Raw genomic sequence first — 19781 nt, 5'->3', positions numbered from 1 at the left:
AACTCTACATTCAAGTGCGTATTATTTACATAAACTACAAACACAAAGGGGAAAAAGACTGATCTCTGTGGAACCCATTAGGATAGAACAGGTTCATTGGGAAAGACCAGATCCATTGGGAAAGATCTGATTCATTGAAAGAGAACAGATCATTGGGAAAGAGGTGATCCACTGGGAGAGGCCAGATCCAACATTCCATCTGATTATTGAAGGGGGATCCATTTACCTGTTTGGTGATGGATGGATGGATCCATTGGTTTTATTTATGATTGATGATTGATTTCATCAGCCTGTCTAATTGTTGATGATCCATCAGTCTGTTTCATGATGGATGGGTAGATCCATCTATCATTCTGCTTGATGATTGACAAATTAATTCTTGACAGATGGATCCATCAGCATATTTATGCATTGAATAATTGAAATTTACAGGATAGAAGTGTATTCATGGTCAATATTTAGCCATCCAGCCTAATTCCACTTCCCTTGGCTTGAACCACAGCCTTGTAGGTTATGGCACATGTAATGTACTTTTAATTACTTTTAAATATTAGGAGGGATTCTGCTTCTACCACTCTTTCAGACAGTGAGTTCCAGATCCTCATCACTCTGTGATATCCCTTTGCCTTCCTTACCCAAAATCTATGCCTCTTCATTAGGTGTCTGGAACCAAAGGGAACATGGCTTTCCTTTCCATTCTGTCTGGAGCCCACAATTTTATAAATTTCAATTAGTCTTTGCTCACATTCCACAACTTAACCATAATTCTCTAATCTGGACAACTTTCTCATTAAATCTCTACTCTGTCAAATGGAATTACATCTTTTGTAGAATCATAGAATCCCTGCCATTTAGCCCACTGAGTGTGCACTTACCCTCCAAAGAGCATCCCACCCATACCCATGTCCTATCCCCGTAATCCTGCATTCACAATGGCTAATCTACCTAACCTGTACATCTTTGGACTGTGGGAGGAATCTGCAGCACCCTGCAGAAACCCATGCAAACACAGGGAGAACATGCAAACTCCGTACCGACAGTCACCCAAGGCTGGAATCAAACCCGGGTCCCTGGTGCTGTGAGGCAGCAGTGCCACAGAGGCACTATGCCACCTCCCCGCCATCGTCACTTTCTATAATATATTAATATAGCAAATGGTTAACCAAATATTTGGGGTAAACAAATGAACTGATTGATTAGCTAGAACTAAAGAGGTTGTTCTGTTATGTCGCAGAGTGATAGTGTCCCTGTATTTGGACCAGAAGAAGGGCCAGATTCAAGTTCCACTTCAGGATGTGATGATCACGGAGTTGTGTCATGACATGACAAACAAGTTGATTAAAACATTGCCGGGGGGGGGTCTTAAGAGTCATAGAGTTGTACAGCATGGAAACAGACCCTTCAGTCCAATTTGTCCATGCCGACCAGATATCCTAAATTATCTCATTTGCTAACATTTGGCTCATATCCCTGTAAACTCTTCCCATTCATTTGGCATATTCAAGTCAGTGAATGATAATGAGACTTCGCACCTCCCTCATTCAGGAGCACTTTAGTGGTCCCAAATACAGCTGTGGCTCAGAAATCTAAATCTCTTACAGAATCATAGAACAGCCATTTGTCCCGTGAGTCCACCCCAGCTTGTTTGAAGAACGAGCAATTTGCTCTAATCTTTGACTGGAGGTCTTGTGGTATTTGTAGAATCCCTACCTCGAGGCTAGAAACTCTGGGCTCAAGTCCCTGCCAAAACTGGATGGCCATGAAAGGAGTGTTCATGCTGATGGTGTAGCAGCATCTGTGGAGAGAGAAAAACACTTAATATTTTTAACCTGGTATGATTCCTCTACAGAACTGAATGGCATTGGAAAATACGACCCTGGTAGAGGAGGAGCAGGAGGGCAGATATTATAGAGACCCAATGCAGAAGACAACGGGGTTGTTATTAGTGACGAAAGAAAAAAAGGTTGTAAAATGATTGTAAATTAATGTGTGAAAGGCAGAAATTTATTCCTTGCTACTAAATGCAACATAAACAAAATGCAAACACGACAAGGTTGTGGGAGAAGCAGTGAAGGAAGAGAATGTAAGACAAATGGACAACGGACATAAAGGGGTCAGTTTCTGAAGTTATTGAATTCAATATTGAGACCTTGAGGACTAAGCAGAAGGAAAATGAAGCGTTGTTTGTCGAGATTGCTTTGTGCTTTGTTAGAACATTGTAGCAGGCCCAGGACAGAAATGATTGCATAAGAGTTAGGTGGCTTATTGAAATATTGAGCAACTGTGAGGTCAGTGTCATTCCTACGGACAGAATGGGGGTGTTGAGTTTCTCTATCATTTTCTGTGTTTGTTTAAAATTTCCAGCATCCACAGTATTTTGTCTTTTTTCATGGTACAGTTTAATGGGTTAATAACCAACTTGGGAACCAATTCTCCATTCCCCAAAGGGGGAGTAAAAAGGTATGTGCGTGAAGATATATTTTATGAAAATCTCTGCTCTTGCTTCATTCTCTTGAAACTTTTTTTACTTCTTTTTATCCAATTTCCATTGGAAGGCTGTGACTGAACTTACATTCACCCTCCTATCAGGCAGCTCTTGTTGAACAATGGTAGTGTACCAACCTCTGGGCCAGGATGTCTTGTTTCAAGTCCCACCTGGTCCAGAAGTGTGCAATGTCAGAACAAGATGATTGAAAATAATTTGTTGTGACACAGTTTTAGCGTTCCTACCCCCAGGGCCAGAACATCTAGTTCAAGTCCCACCTGCCATATGTGTCTTAACATCTGAACAGGTTTGTTTTAAATAAAAGGTGTCTTGGCATCTATCTCACTGAATGGCATGGATCAGAATTGGCATTCCACAGTGACCAGACAAACCTGCAGTGCTGCAACTGTGGTCCAATTCATAATATATGAAGTTCCAGCATCACTTCCCAGCTCTTATAATCAAGGCAAGTATCTCGTATGCTTTCTCGACAATCTTTGCAACTCTGCATAAATCTTAACTTCACATTGAACAGTTAAGTACAAAAAAGCAAAGTTTCAACTTTTAAAAGAATTGCTGATTCTAGAAATCTGAAATAAAATCAGAAAATGCAGCCATCGCTGCAACATCTGATCTGAAATATTAATTCTTTTTCTCTCTTCATAGATGCTTTGCTGCCAGATTTGCTGAGCGGTTTTAGTATTATTGTTTAAGTTTTAACTCTCCTAGGTGGTGTGTGTAGTTATGTAGCACACAACTGCCCAGATTATTGGAAACATGCCCCGAAATATGGAATGTCAAATTCCTATGGCCGTATCAACCCTATAGACAACATGGTGGTGCTGGCTTGAATGTTTCACTCAATGGCATATAAGTAGTATGTAAAAGCCATGGATATTTTCTTATGTACTTTTCATCACCTTACACAAACAAGATCTGTGCTAACATTTATTAACTGTACAGTGGAGCATATGTGATCACTGCTGTCTTTGTTTTTTGCAATGACAGTGTGTAGCAACAATTTCTACGTGAGTGAAGAAGGAGGGAAAATGAATAGGTCAGGTGAATGCATAGTTTGAAAGGGAAGCAGAAGTTTTACGTCCATAAGTTGAACCCAAAGTTGAAGATATACATTTTTGTTTTGTTTTATTTGGATGCAACAATTCACAATTGAGACTGAAAGCATTTTAACTCTTTCGTTGCAAAAAGACTTTGGACAAAGCTGAGTTTCAATTGTGGCACCTGGGACACCAGAATAATACCTGTTAGTTATGTACCTACTCAATAATCAGTATCATTATCTAATCCCGATATCATCAAATTGATCAATTAAATCTATATAAAGAAAAAATAATGACTTGGTATTTATATAATACTGCACTCTTCCTTTCATGAACGCACCAAAGTATCACATACGAGTAATTCGTCTGAAATGCTCTCATTGCCAATTTACAGGTGAATACAAGTGGTCTAGTTGGACCGAAGGGTCTGTTTCCATGTTGTTTGGTCTAAAGCAGCCTTTTCACACAATGCATGGTGCCACAAGAAACAGTAAAATACAATGAGCAGTCAATCTGGTTGAGAGAGTAATATCACCCGGCAAGAGACCCCCTTCAAAATGTCATACCCTCCCCCCTTTCATTCATCTTCACTTGACCTTGGAAACCCATCTCGTTCCTCCCCCTGCTCCTTAGAGTGTCCCATTCATTCCTGCCCTAAAAGAACAGGACTTACCTCATTCCAGATACTAGTGTTTTGCTACATGGATATGCTTGCAATCCTGGCAGCGCACAGTGCTAAATTTTGGCATTTCTGGGCTGACTAGAGCCGCTATCCAATCAGAACACTCCAATGTCAACAATGGCACTTAGAACACAGAACATAGAACATTACAGCACAGTACAGGCCCTTCGGCCCTCGATGTTGCACCGACCTGTGAAACCAATCTGAAGCCCATCTAACCTACACTATTCCATTATCATCCATATGTTTATCCAATGACCATTTAAATGCCTTTAAAGTTGGTGAGTCTACTACTGTTGCAGGCAGGGCATTCCACGCCCTTACTACTCTCTGAGTAAAGAACCTACCTCTGACATCTGTCCTGTATCTATCACCCCTCAATTTAAAGCTATTTCCCCTTGTGCTAGCCATCACCATCCAAGGAAAAAGGCTCTCACTGTCCACCCTATCTAATCCTCTGATCATCTTGTATGTCTCTATTAAGTCACCTCTTAACCTTCTTCTCTCTAACGAAAACAGCCTCAAGTCCCTCAGCCTTTCCTCATAAGACCTTCCCTCCATACCAGGCAACATCCTGGTAAATCTCCTCTGCACCCTTTCCAATGCTTCCACATCCTTCCTATAATGCGGCGACCAGAACTGTACGCAATACTCCAAGTGCGGCCGCACCAGAGTTTTGTACAGCTGCGACATGACCTCATGGCTCCGAAACTCAATCCCTCTACCAATAAAACTTAACACACCGTACGCCTTCTTAACAACCCTATCAACCTGGGTGGCAACTTTCAGGGATCGATGCACATGGACACCGAGATCTCTCTGCTCATCCACACTACCAAGAATCTTACCATTAGCCCAGTACTCTGTATTCCTGTTACTCCTTCCAAAGTGAATCACCTCACATTTTTCCACATTAAACTCCATTTGCCACCTCTCAGCCCAGCTCTGCAGCTTATCTATGTCCCTCTGTAACCTGCAACATCCTTCCGCACTATCCACAACTCCACTGACTTTACTGTCATCCGCAAATTTACTAACCCATCCTTCTACGCCCTCATCCAGGTCATTTATAAAAATGACAAACAGCAGTGGCCCGAAAACAGATCCGTGTGGTACACCTCTAGTAACTGAACTCCAGGATGAACATTTCCCATCAACCACCACCCTCTGTCTTCTTACAGTTAGCCAATTTCTGATCCAAACCTCTAAATCACCCTCAATCCCATGCCTCCCATGACTTCCCGTCCACTCAGGGGCAGAAGCTGACCTGCAACCTGTTTACGCCATCCCAAGATTGTTGTTGGTACAGAGCAGCGTTTTTTAGAAGCTAGTCCATTCGGAGAGCGACTTGCATATCTGATGCAGAATGGGTAATGAAACTGCAGTCATCCGCAAACTGTAGCTCATGTATGCCCGTTGGTGGTCACTATAGTTTTGATAGGGAGGCGACTGAGGTTAAAATTCATTCCATCTAGGCGGTGTTTGATTCTGACACCAGAGGGCAGTTGATCTTTGACTACCTTTTAAAAGTAATGGATTGATTATTCATTTGATTTGTTCAAAAATCAGCTGAATATGCCAATGTGTATGGAGAAATAAGCATTGTTGCTTATGTAGCTTATGCCCATCTTTAATAATGTGGCTGCCTTCCTGATAGCGAAAGACAGGTTCGGAGGGGTCGGGGAGGAGGAGGAGGAGGTGGGAGAGGATGCAGGTAGCCTCCATTTCCACCAATATGGTGACAGTTGGGGCAAGAATGGCAGCATAGGGTAGCCATTGAAAACTATCTCCTTGTCCTTGCTATAACCACACTCTCCCTGTTTACACTATCCTTCCAAAACGCTAAAAAAAATTGACACCTACTTGCCTTTGCAGCCTTTTCATGGCATCATAGCCTGGGCCTCCAGTGATGATGGTCAGATCCCAGAAGATTCTGGTGAGTCAAGACATCAGTGTCGAGGATCTTGATATGCAGCAAAGTCCCCAACTAGCTCTTACGCAACTGAATGGTGCCTGATCTGGCAGGTTTTCTCGCTGGTGGGGGCAGCTGTAATGGGTACATTAGCGCTGAAGGTGCCCGCCATCACACTTTATGCAGGGATCATCCAATCAAGCCCAATCTCTTATAAGATGCTATCATTGGTAGCATGAGGGTATAATTATAGTGTGACATGTTTGTGTCGTCAGTTTATGTTAGAAGTGTGTACCCAGGAAATTGTAATGCAAACTTTTGACAGGAAACACGTGCAGAGATAAGACTTTAATATATTATTAGTTCTGTGATATATTTTGGGATAGTTTAAGACACCTGATGAAGGTGGTTATAAATTAATGGGAAAGCTTTCTCTCCAAGTATTGATTGTTTGCTTTTCTTTGTTGGAATCAAAGAAGAATATATTAGAGTGTATATATTGACATCATAAAGGGAACGAATGAAGGAATTGAATGCAGTTGAATGAAGAATTCTTATTTATATTGTGAACATGATAGGTATTGAAAAGTTCCTTCAGGAGATAGCACAGATCCCAACCTTTTATGGGCAGTTAAAAATTTCTCCTTTATATTTTTTGAGAAGATATAGATTTGTGGAGTAAATATGGAAAATGTACCTCTAAATTGGAGTAATCAGTAGTATATTCAGCTTTGCCCACACTGCTATATCCCCAAAAATCTCACTACATTTCACATTCTACCATTTTAATGCTGACTCTGTGCTGCCAACCCTCACGGTGCTGTTTGTGTTTTTCTGCCTTTCACAAGCCTGCTGCTATGCTCTTACAAAAAATAGTGACATAACACCTGATGAACATTGATATATATTTATATAAATAGTGGCTTGGTAAAATAGTACTTGAGTATTGCGGAAGAAGGACACATTTTGTCAAAGCTTTTTGCCTAGAACTCATCAGGACAATTTGCAGCAATGTAAAGGGTAAACAAATTTAAACTATATGAGGAAAGTACTGATTTGTTGACAAATGATTGGTAGAGGTGTTGCCATAAAGAATGCACTAGGTAATGGTGACTGCCAGTTAACTGCCAAGCGTTGTTTATATTTTAAACAAGATAGGATGACTCTGTTTGCTCAAAGCATTGTCTAGACAAATTAATCAGAGAATAGCTGTCACCTATCTTATTGTACTGAAACAGCCAAAGTATGTGTACATGTTCTTCCTGTCTGTAAAGAACATAATCTTGGATATTAATACATGTAGCTTCCAAGTACATATAAGTCCCTCTACACTCACCTGTTTTAGTGCTGATGGTGGAGAGAAATAAAATGAAGTTCCTCTTTGGAAATCATGACAGATTCATATAACAATTGAAGCTGAAATCCAAGCTTAAGACATCGATGTGTTTAGAAATTCAATATGCTATTTGACATATAAATAAAACATGTTGTCACGCAATTATGTTGTCACGCAATGACCTTTTTCTCTCTTTTAATGAATTTCCTCTTGTGATTTTATAGGATGTATTCATTAGTAGACCATTTAATCCCTTAAGCCTGCTTTATCAGTTCATGGTTAATCTGTCACATCACTACAGAAGCCCAGCTTTTTGCCATAACCCTTATGACCTTTGACTAAAAACTATCAATCTCAGAAAAAGTAATAATTGATTTTCAGCAATTTTCATTTGCGGTAGAGAGTTCCAAACTTGTGTCCCTTTGGGTGAAAAAGAGTGGCCTGACTTAATCTTTGCTCCACGGCCCCAGAATGTGAGTGTTAATTGATAACATGAACGTATCTTCTAAACTTCAAACCTGGGTGACATTGCTATGGTTCCCAGTTCAGTTTATAAAAATTAGCCTGTGGAGTCTGAGTTTCAGAACATATTAACACAGAAGTTACTTAATATTTAATGCCATCACAGTACCGTTGAGGGAATAGTGGACTACTGCTACTACTCCTGCTTGCAATCTTGAAACCCATGCTGGAAATGTGATTGTACAACATGATTGTGCTCAGTTGTGATAAAATACTAGCTCAGAGGGCTAGATTTTTCTCTAGGATTCTGCAAATATTTTGACAAAAGTATTTGAAATACAGAAAAATAGGGCGAGGATGCCAATCCCAAAAGGCAATTTAATAGATATATTTGTGAATGTCATTTTCACATTGACTAAGAGCATTTTCGAAGGAAAAATCATATCGTCCATATTTGTTCCTGGCATATTAGAGGTGATATACCTGGTATATGTGCATTCAGTTTGCGGTCTCAATGAATTGTTCTGCAGACAAATTTTATTATGAATTTGAATTATTTGGATTACATGTATAGAAAAAGTTCCTTGAATTATTTTTACAGCTGGGTGATAAGCTAACCTTGTTATGACCTGATTTAAAATATATACCGTTATTTTGTGTCTACATGGTAACTCAGACAAATGATAGTGAATTATTTTCTTTAGTGGTGAATTTGTAACTTGAAAAGGATGGAAATTAATTTATTGCTATAACAAAACACAAAATCAATTGTCATTTGCAGAGTTTTTTTTCTTGCAACATCAATTCTTACTTTTTCTGAGATGATTTTTTTTTGTCAAAGGTCTTGAAGATTCTGGGGAAATGTTGGTCTTCTGTAGTTCTGTGACAGATCAACCATAACTGGTGAAATAGGCTTAAGGGACAAATCCTATAAAATCTCAAGAAGAACGTGCTGTAGGCCTAGCAGCATTTATGGAGAGAAAGAACATCAAATTTTTCATGATGTTGACCTTTTATCAAAACTGGGGATATTTACTGATGTGGCAGGCTTAAAGCAATAGTAGACATGGGAAAAGAGCAAACAGGAAGATAGTTCAAAAATGAAGGTCTTTGATAGGGTAGAAGAGAGGGGAGATTGGCAAAATGGTTCTGAAGAAGGGTCATTGGACTCGAAACATTAACTCTGTTTTCTCTCCACTGAGCTGCCAGACCTGCTGAGTTTCTCCAGCAATTTCTGTTTTTGTGGGTTTCAGATCTCCGGCATCCACAGTTATTTGTTTATGTCAACAAAACAGTTAACACTGCAAGGTATAGGGGATGCTGACAGTGCAAGATAAAGGGGAAGCTAAAGGAACAAATAAAGAAACAAATGTTTCTAGAATGTAGTGATTGAGGTCAGACAGGTAGACCTCATAGAATATGAGTTCCCTGTTTGGGGCTGTTAATCTGTCCCAGTGAAAGAGCACTGGCTGACAGAAAAAGAGGAGTGTAAGTCATTCTGACACTGTGAGAGCTAGCTCTGAGGAAACTGGAATAGTATCAAGGACTTTACACATGTAAATAAGGTTGGCATGGTGACAGGATACCAACCTCAATAGAGTTATTTCAGTGTCGATGAGAGTGGGATACGTTCCTGAAGAAACTCACTGGCAACAGTCATCTTTGAGTCGGGGTAAGCATTTCTGGCATCATGCTGTTATTTTGGAAGTATGACTCATTTGGCCCTGCCGTCGAACACAGGGCCCAGTATATGGAAAGAATGTGTTTTTTTTTTCCAAGCAAATTTCTTTGGGGCAGATGAAAAGCAATGAGTAATTCTCCTGACAGCATGTGGACCTGCAGCTTTTTCGTTTATTAGGAGCTTGACTTTGCTGCCACAGAGTTGCTAATGGGAGATGACTCCACACCTGTTTAATTCTGATCTTTCCACATCTGGGTGTGAGGATGAAATGGCATCAGGAACGCCAGTACTGGACACCAAAATTCGCCAAGTGAGGGAAACAGTTTAGTACAGGGGACAAAGTTTGGTGTAAGAAATGGTGCTGGATAGTTAAGAGGCTTGGTCACACAAGTTCAGGACCAGTGATGTATAAAGTTCGGGTAGGTGTGATGATCCTGAACAAGCACGTGGACTATATGAAGCTACAAACTCGCAAACGGTGTGGGAGCACAACATGCTCTGCTCCTTGGAACAGTTGGAAAGGCTATTGGAATCCCTGCATAGAGATAGCAAGAACTGTAGATGCTGAAGTCAGAGACAACACAGTGTGGAGCTGGAGGAACATAGTGTGAAGCTGCAGGAACACAGCAGGCCAGGCAGCATCAGAGGAGCAGGAAAGTTGATGTTTCAGGTCAGGACCCTTCAACTTACCTGCTCCTCTGTGTTGTCTGGAACCCATACATTCTCCCTCTCCATCAAGCATTGAAGACGTGGTAGATTTCATCGCATTGACGCCTTTGCTGCTAGAAGAAGAGAGTGAATTGCTCCTGAGGCGCTCTGGGTGCAAGAGGTGGGCTCCTGTCTGTTACATGCTGCCCATATTTGACGCAGAATTAGAGGAACCTGACCCAGTTCTAAAATGCCCCAGAAGGTGCTACAAGAGAAAGGACCAGCCTAGGTCCTCACACTGAAAGATGGAGGGATGTAGTTATTGTAATGAGGTCAGCCAGGTGGACCTCATAGAATATGAGTTCCCTGATTGGGGCTGTTAATCTGGTCCAATCAGGGAGCCCTCGCTGACAGATAAAAAGAGGAGTGTCAATTATTCTGACACTCTTAAGAGCTGGCTCTGAGGGAGCTGAATAAGTGTCAAAGACTTTCCATGTGTAAATAGAGGGTGACTTGGTGATGGGGTACCAACCTCTATGGAGTTATTTCATAGAGGACCTGTATGTGAGTGATGGCAGAATCATTACCAACATTTGCAATGCAAAATCGAGAAAGCACAATACAAAATTGAAATTGTTGAAATTAGTGTGAAAGGTGATTGGACGCTTGGGGTCATGCTTGCAAACTAAACAGAGATGGCCTGCAACATGGGCACTCTGTGTTTTGCCTCTGCACCACATTATGTGCAGAAATGCTTTCTACCGAATTGCAAGAAATACGTGAATCACTATAAATATGAACAGAAAGTGATGGAGAAACTTAGCAGGTCTGGCAGCATTCACGGAGAGGAAAACAGTGTTCATGTTGCAAGTCTGATATGACAGTGAAGCTGCTGCCAGACCTGCTGAGTTTCTATAGTACTTTCTGTTTTTCATTTCAGATTTCCAGTATCTGCAGTATTTTACTGTTATTTGAATCACCATAAATATCTGTCTTCTTAACATCTTGAATTCAACCAAATCACCCCTTCGCCTTAATATTGCTATTCAATCCTAGGAATAAGATCATAGTTTATGTAGTCCCTACTCATAATCAAACACAAGTCCAGGGATCATTCTGTACCTTACTTTCCAACAAAGGCCAATATACCCTTTCTGACGTGTGCCCAGACAACACTCCAGATGTGATCTAACCAGCCCTTTGCAGTTCTGCGGTCTAATTTCCACTCCCATGTGGTCTATTCTTGCAGACATAAAATTTGCATTCCATTGGCCTTTTTGGTTATAGTATGGGAGTGGTGGTAAAAGGGAAATTGGTGCTGTGCTTTTTGTATCATACACAATGATAACCTCACCTTTACAAGACGACATTTTTGCAATGTTGTGAGATTATGGTTTGATTGCAGCAAGTAATAGAGACATTGAAGTCCTTGCTCCGCTGTGGTACAGGCTCCTGGTGGATATGGCATCCTGTTGAGAGCTCTTCCCTCCCTGCCCTCATCACTAATCTGATAACTTGTCCGTTGGTCATTCATCAACTCTGTATTCGGTACGGAATGTATAATATTTGTGTTATAGGGTGAAATTTACAGGTGTCTGAGCATGGGCTGTGGTGAGATATATGGCAGAATTGGGTGACAAGTGCGGCGAGTCTCATCTCAATGTCGAGTTCATCTTGTTAAACTTTTTACTGCTTTTCACAAACGGCATGACAAGATATTCACTAGGCAGTAGCAAGATGTTATTAATGGGGCTAATAATTGTTAAGCACCTTGTTAATACCACAATTCTCCTCACCTTGCCAAACTTGACAAGCAAGCTCAATGTTAGGAAAACTCAACAAAGAAACCAGAGTGTGCACCTGGTGGATTCAGATCACCACTAGTTGCAGGTGAGCTCCATCTTGGACACTGGACAGCAACTGCTCAGGGCATGATCCATCATGCACCCATCATTTGCGGGCAGTGACATCTGGCATTTGCCAACCTATCTTGAACATCATGGCACCCTCTTGATATATTGGCAGGCTGCTTGTAAGACACAGACATGCGTAGCAGGGTACAGTAGTAACTAGCATTGAGAAGGCCTCTGCAGCAGTGAATCTTTGTGAGCACGGACAGGGACCCAGCTCATGGAATGGTCCATCTTAGGGTTGCTTCTTTGCTGTCTTAGCGTTGTTCAGGGCCCAAAACTGCCACAATATTCCAAATGTCGTCTGACCAGAGCCTTATACAGCCTAAGCGGTATATCCCTGCTCTTGTATTCTAGCCCTGTTGAAATGAATGCTAACATTGCATTTGCCTTCCTAATGGCAAACTGAACCTGTATGTTAACATAAAACATAGAACAGTACAGCACAGTACAGGCCCTTCAGCCCACAATGTTGTGCCGAACTTTTACCCTAAACCTAAGGTCTATCTGACCTCCACCCCTACCTTATACTATCATCCATATGCCTATCTAATTGCAGCTTAAATGCCCCTAATGAGGCCGATTCCACTACCCTGTCCGGCAATGCATTCCACGTCCCTACCACTCTCTGAGTAAAGAGCCTACCTCTGACGTCTCCCCTATATCCTCCTCCACTCACTTTAAAACTATGCCCCCTCATAATAGCTACCTCTACCCCAGGGAAATGTCTCTGGCTGTCCACTCTATCTATACCTCTGATCATTTTGTACACCTCTATCAAGTCACCTCTCATCCTTCGTCATTCTAAAGAGAAAAGCCTTAGCTCTCTCAACCTTTCCTCGTAAGACCTTCCGTCCATTCCAGGCAACATCCTGGTAAATCTCCTCTGTACCTATTCCAACACTTCCACATCTTTTCTGTAATGAGGCGACCGGAACTGGACACAATACTCCAGATGTGGCCAAACCAGGCTTTTGTACAGCTGAAGCATAACCCTGTATTCTGCTTTCAAGTTTGTCCTTCCAAAATGAATCACCTCACACTTTTCAGGGTTAAACTCCATCTGCCACTTCTCAGCCCAGCTCTGCATCCTATCAATGTCCCTTTGTAACTGAGAACAGCCCTCCGCACTATCCACAACTCGACCCACCTTCGTATCGTCCGCGAACTTACTAATCCACCCTTCCACTCCTACATCCAAATCATTTACAAAAATCACAAATAGAAGAGGACCCCGAACAGATCCTTGTGGTACACCACTCGTAACTGAGCACCATGTTGACTATTTTCTGTCCACTACCACCCTTTGTCTTCTAAGGGTCAGCCAATTCTGAATCCAATCTGCCACATCTCCCCCATCCCATGCCTCCTTACTTTCTGCATGAGCCTACCATGGTGAAACTTATCAAATGCCTTACTTAAATCCATGTATACCACATCCACTGTTCTACCTTCATCCACGTGTTTGGTCACCTCTTCAAAGAATTTAATAAGGTTTGTGAGGCATGATCTACCCCTCACAAGTCCATGCTGACTATCACGAATCAAACTGTGCCTATCCAAATGATCATAGATCCCATCTCTCAGAGCCCTTTCCAATAATGTGCCCACCACTGAAGTAAGACTAACTGGCCTGTAATTTCTGGGGTTATCCCTATTCCCTTTTTTGAACAAGGGAATGACGTTTGCCACTCTCCAATCTTCCGGCACTATACCCGTGGACAGTGAGGATGACAAGATCATTGCCAAAGGCCCTGTGATCTCTTCCCTTGCTTCCCATAGAATCCTTGGATAAATCCCAACAGGTCCAGGGGACTTATCTATCTTCAAGTTCTTCAGAATTCCTAGTACATCTTCCTTACTAACATCGACCTCGTCTAGCCTACCAGCCTGTTTCACACCGTCCTCCCCTACAACTAGGTCCCTCTCCGTTGTGAATTCCGAAGAAAAGTATTCATTAAGGACCTCTCCTATCTCTTTAGGCTCCATGCACAAATTCCCTTTACAATCCTTGATCAGCACTACCCTTTCTCTGGTCATTCTCTTATTCCTCACGTACGTGTAAAAAGCCTTGGAGTTTTCCTTGATCCTATCTGCCAAGGTTTTCTCATGCCCCCTTATAGCTCTCCTAAGCCCTTTCTTCAGCTCCTTCCTGGCTAACTTGTATCCCTCTAGAGCCTTTTCCGATCCTTGTTTCCTAAACCTTATATAAGCATCCTTCTTCGTCTTAACTAGTCATTCAACCTCTCTTGAGAACCAAGGCTCCCTCACTCGACTGCATCTTCCCTGCCTGCTAGGGACAAACATATCGATCACACGCAGTATGCATTCCTTAAACAATCTCCACATTTCTATAGTGCTCTTCCCTGACAGCATCTGTTCCCATTTTATGTTACCCAGTTCTTGTCTAACAGAGGGGACAAAGGAAAAATATCTTTACCCAGAAAGCAACTGATGTCTGGAATTCGCTGCCCAATCCAGTGGTCGAGGTAGAACTTCCCAACCAACTTAAAAGGAGTCTGGACCTCCACCTGAAATAAAGCGCCACAACTAGAAAGGTTTAGAATGGGTAGCTACTTTATTCAGCCTGGAAGCCAAGGATTGCCCTCTGAAGATATGATTGATAACTCCTGCATGGAACCCTATCAGCAAATGAGGGGCAGGATATAACGGGAGCCAAATGACCACAAAGGTGATCACAGCAGCAGTCACTGGACTACACACTTCAGGTAACTTGACAAATCTGGAGGCATAATTGACTATGCCATTCCAAGGGTGTCCACAACGGTTCTAAGTTTACTATGCTCATCACGTCTCACTGCATAAAGGAGTGGAGCTACACGAACAGGCAAGTGCAGAGTGATCTTCACCTGAGGAGGAGAAAAAGAGAAGACAATGTTTGATGACTGCCATCAGAAACCCAGTCTCCTCCTTCAAAAGTCAACAATCCAATGGCACATTCATATCATTTCCTACTTTTAAAAGCTGGTCATACAACTGACCTGAAGACCATTTTCCATGGCAAATGAGCAATGCAACAAAGTAGGAGTTCAAGTAAAGTGTTTTGTTCATTGATATAAACATAACCATAAAAACATTGTATGCACACCCAAGCAAATCCCCTAATACAACTGATAAATCTTTCTCATCCACTATCTATTTGTTCTTTGTGGTGCAACTTCAGCTGCTTCAGTGGAGCCATCAGCAGGTTTGGTCATTCCCCTTATTTCATAAATGAGATGTTCTTGATGGAATTCCTCTGGGTTTTAGAGCACAGGATGCACCCCGCCACCCCACCCCCACACCAATCCATCTGCACCTATACAGGAACAAACCTAGACATCAGGCTCAACATCAGGTTGCAGGCAAAATGTCTGGTTCTGCTGTCAGGGTGGTGTGGGGTGGGTGGTGTTGGTTGGGAGTGGCAGTACCTTTAGACAGGTTCCCATTGTCATGTGCTCTAAATTTTCCTTATTATAATCTGTGTGTACCACCCCTTTCAGAGACAGTGGGGAGGGGGGGGAGAGGGAGAGAGAGAGAGCGCGTGCAGTTGGTTGCATGTCAGTGAGGTTCAGATCCACCAAAGCAACGCTTTACACCATCCTATGTCAATTAGTTAGCAGAGTTTAAGCCAGAATGCATTTGGTGACCTTCATGTCAGCTTCTCCATCTCTACACTTTCAACGGAGGTGAATGTCGGTGCACCCATACTTGAGATGGACTCCCAACAGTCATTTTCCAAGGACATACTCTCTCTCAAAATGGTGACAGAAGTGCACACATTTCCTTTTTCACGATGACTCCTGAGACTCAGCATCAATGTCCAGCTGTGTGGAGTTGGTTCTGCACCTTACAATGGGGCCTTTCAAATACTGTCTTTATCTACAGTACCTGCTCTGGTTATTTGAGATTAATGCCTTATTATAGTTATCTCTGGTACAAAACCCACTCAGGAATGTGTATCTGGACTCTTGAAGAGTGCATAAGAGTCACTCACATACCCAGTGACAGAATTGGATTTTACCTTGTCACTTGACACTTCACAGTCACTCATGTTGAATTGATGTTAGCACTAAGTGTGCATATCATGATATCTCAGTGTCCACTCTTGCAGAGTGCATAAGTTATGTGTCAGTGCATCCTCAGAGTGCTCACCCTGCTCTGAGAACTCCTTTGCATGCTCCCTAATCAGGATTTCCATTCCTTTTAAAGGTCATGTGGGAAATCAAAGTGAGTTATTGTTGAAATAAGGAATGGGTACAAACTGGACACTGAGATATCATGATATGAACACTTAGTGCTAACATCAATTCAACATGAGTGACTGTAAAGTCTCAAGTGACAAGGTAAAATCCAATTCTGTCACTGGGTATATGAGTCACTCTTATAACTTAAGAGAACCCTGAACTAGGACTCCCAATTCCCTTTGGGTGCTTCAGATATCCATTGGGCGGCATGGTGGCTCAGTGGTTCGCACTGCTGCCTCACAGCGCCAGGGACCTGGGTTCGATTCCAGCCTTGGGTAACTATCTGTGCGGAGTGTGCACATTCTCCCCATGTCTGTGTGGGTTTCCTCCGGGTGCTCTGGTTTCCTCCCACAGTTCAAAGATGTGCAGGTTAGGTGGATTGGCCGTGCTAATTTGCCTGTGGTGTCCAGGGGTGTGTAAATTAGGTGGATTAGATATGGGAAATGCTGGGTTACGGGGTATGGGTCTGGGTGGGATGCTATTTGGAGGGGCAATGTGGACTTGCTGGGCCGAATGGTCTGTTTCCACACTGGAGGGATTCTATGATCTATGATATAGATAATTGTCTACGCCTTTATCCTTCCTACTAAAGTGCATAACTTAACACTTTCCCATATCGTACTCCATCCGCCCACATCCTTGTCCCAGCCTGTCCAAGTCCTTCTGTAGCCTCCCAGCTTCCTCAACACTATCTTTGTGTCATCTGCAAACTTAGCAACAATGTCCTCAGTTCCTTTGTCCAGATTGTTAATGTATAACATGAGTAGTTATGGTCCCAAAACTGACCCCTGCGTAACTTCACTAGTCACTGGCTGCCATGCTGAAAAGGACTCCTTTGTCCCTACTGTCTGCTTTCTGCCAGTCAGCAAATCCTTCATCCATGCCAGTACCTTGCTCCGAACACCATGGGCTCTTATCTTATTTAGTAGTTTCCTGTGCAGCATCTTGTCAAAGGCCTCTGGAAATCCAAATAAATTACGTTCGCTGGCTCTCCTTTATCCAACTTGCTTGTTACCTCCTCAAAGAATTTTAACAGATTTGTCAGGCATGACCTCTCCTGGATGAAGCCTGACTCAGCTCTGTTTTACCATGTGCTTCTAATTACTGCACAATCTCATCCTCAATAATGGACTCAAAAATCTTACCAATGACCGAGGTCAGGCTAACTGGCCTATAGTTTCCTGCCTTCTGCCTCTCTCGCTTCTTAAAAGGAGGTGTTATATTAATCATTTTCTGGGACCCTCCCTGACTCCAGTGATTCCTGAAAGATCACCACAAATGCCTTTAAAGTTTCCTCAGTTATCTCCTTCAGAATGCTGGAGTGTAGTCCATCTGTTCTGGGTCCACCTCAGACCTTTCAGCTTCCCAGGCACCTTCACCTTAATGACGGCCAATATACTCACCTCTGTCCCCTGACTCTCTTGAAGTTCTGGTATGTTGCTGGTGTCTTTCATTGAGAAAATTGATGAAAAGTACCTATTTCTTTATTCCCCATTACTACTTTCCCAGCAGTCCAATGTCCACTCTTGCCTCTCCCTTACCTTTCGGATATCTAAAAAAACTCTTGCAATCTTCTTTTATATTCCGAGCTGGCTTACCTTTATACTTCATCTTCTCTCTCCTTATTGCTTTTTTTTAGTTATTCTCTGCTGTTTTTTAAAGCTTCTCAATCTTCTGGTTTCCCCTAATCTTCATTACATTGTATGCTTTTATTTCGGCTTTTATGCTGTCCCTGACCTCCCTGCATACCCTGCTTTACATGCTTCTTCTTCTTTGGGATGAATTTCTGCTGTGCTTCGTGAATTACCCTCAGGAACTCCTGCCAATGCTGCTCCAGCCTCTTCCCTATTAGGCTTCTCTTCCAATCAATTCTGGCTGGCTTCTCCCTCATGTCTTTGTAGTTGTCCTTACTCAATTGTAATACCATTATGTCTGATTCCAGTGTCTCGCTCTCAAACTGCAGGGTGAATTCTATCACATTATGCTCACTGCCTCCTATGGTTTTCTTCACCTTAAGCTCCCTAACCAAATCTGCCTTGTTACACATTACCAAATTCAGAATTGCCCATTCCCTAGTAGGCTTTACCATAAGCTGCTCCAAAAAACCATCTCGTGGGCAGGCCATGAATTTGTTTCCTTGAGATCCACTACCAACCAGATTCTTCCCAACTTGCTTATTGAAGTCCCCCATGATTATTGTAATAGCATCTTCCACACATGCCTTTTCTATCTCCTGATTTATTTTCTGCCCTACCTCCTGACTACTGCTAGGAGGCCTGTACACAACTCCCATGAGGGTCTTTTTTCCTTTGTGGTTCCTCAGCTCTACCCACACAGATTCTGCACCTTGCTATGGATTTAATGTCATTTCCGTCCAACAAGGCAACCTCACCCCCTCAATAGGATGTCTATCCTCGGATATTTAGTTTCCAGCCCTGATCCCCTTGCAGCATTGCCAGCCATCACTTTCCCTGCTCTGAATATGGCATGAAGTGCCTATAGAAAATGGCTGAAACAGTCCCCAGGGTGGGTGGAGTAAGTGTCAATTTGATGATCGGAAGTGCAGGATCCATGTTTGCTCAGCACCAGAATATTGTAGTGATCAAACCAATAAAGCGGCCATTTACTCTGTGCAGCTACATTGGATTTGCAGTCACTGCATGGTCCATTTTGTATGTACTCAGTTTGAGGGGCCTTCGGGATCAGTTGCTTGTCAATGGTGCTTGCAAATTGAGCCCAGGCATGTTAATAATCTTGAAGTTATCAGTAATGCGATATGAAAGGTCAGTGCTGGCTAAAGGTAGACCAATATTTGTGCAACTTCCAAGGGTCCTGTGAGAGCCACACAAGCTCAAGTCATCCTCTGTCATGTAAGTGTCACGGTTGTGTGTGCTGAATGCAGTATCAGGCTCAGAGATTGACGTAGGTATAGGGTCGGGAGGGTGATGGTGCGCTGCAGGCAGCCCATTCTCCGGGATATCTGGTGGTCACTCAGCCAGCGCAACATCTTCAGAAAGTTACACAGCACATACTGGAGGCAGACATGTACCCCCATATCAACATGCAGCATTTCTCAATGTGTTGTAAAGTGTCCTGAGCCCTCATTTGTGGGGTTCGCCATTGATCAATGTTCTGACATTTATGAAACTCTTTCACTCCTTCTGTGTCCAAATTAGCTCCTTTCCATTGAGAGGATAGTCCCTGTTGCTCATAACATGTTGGTCATTGTGGCTGCCTACCTAATAGGACAAATATGGAGGTAGGAGGATTGGTACCACCTCCAAGTCTGGCAGCAGCCCCTCTGGAGGAAAAGAAGCACCCAACTGAGGGAAAAGTCACAGCTACAGAGATCCTCAG

This window comes from Rhincodon typus, chromosome 23, assembly GCF_021869965.1.
Source record: "Rhincodon typus isolate 14 chromosome 23, sRhiTyp1.1, whole genome shotgun sequence".
NCBI lineage: Eukaryota > Metazoa > Chordata > Chondrichthyes > Orectolobiformes > Rhincodontidae > Rhincodon > Rhincodon typus.
Note: the sequence above shows the minus strand (reverse complement) of the source record.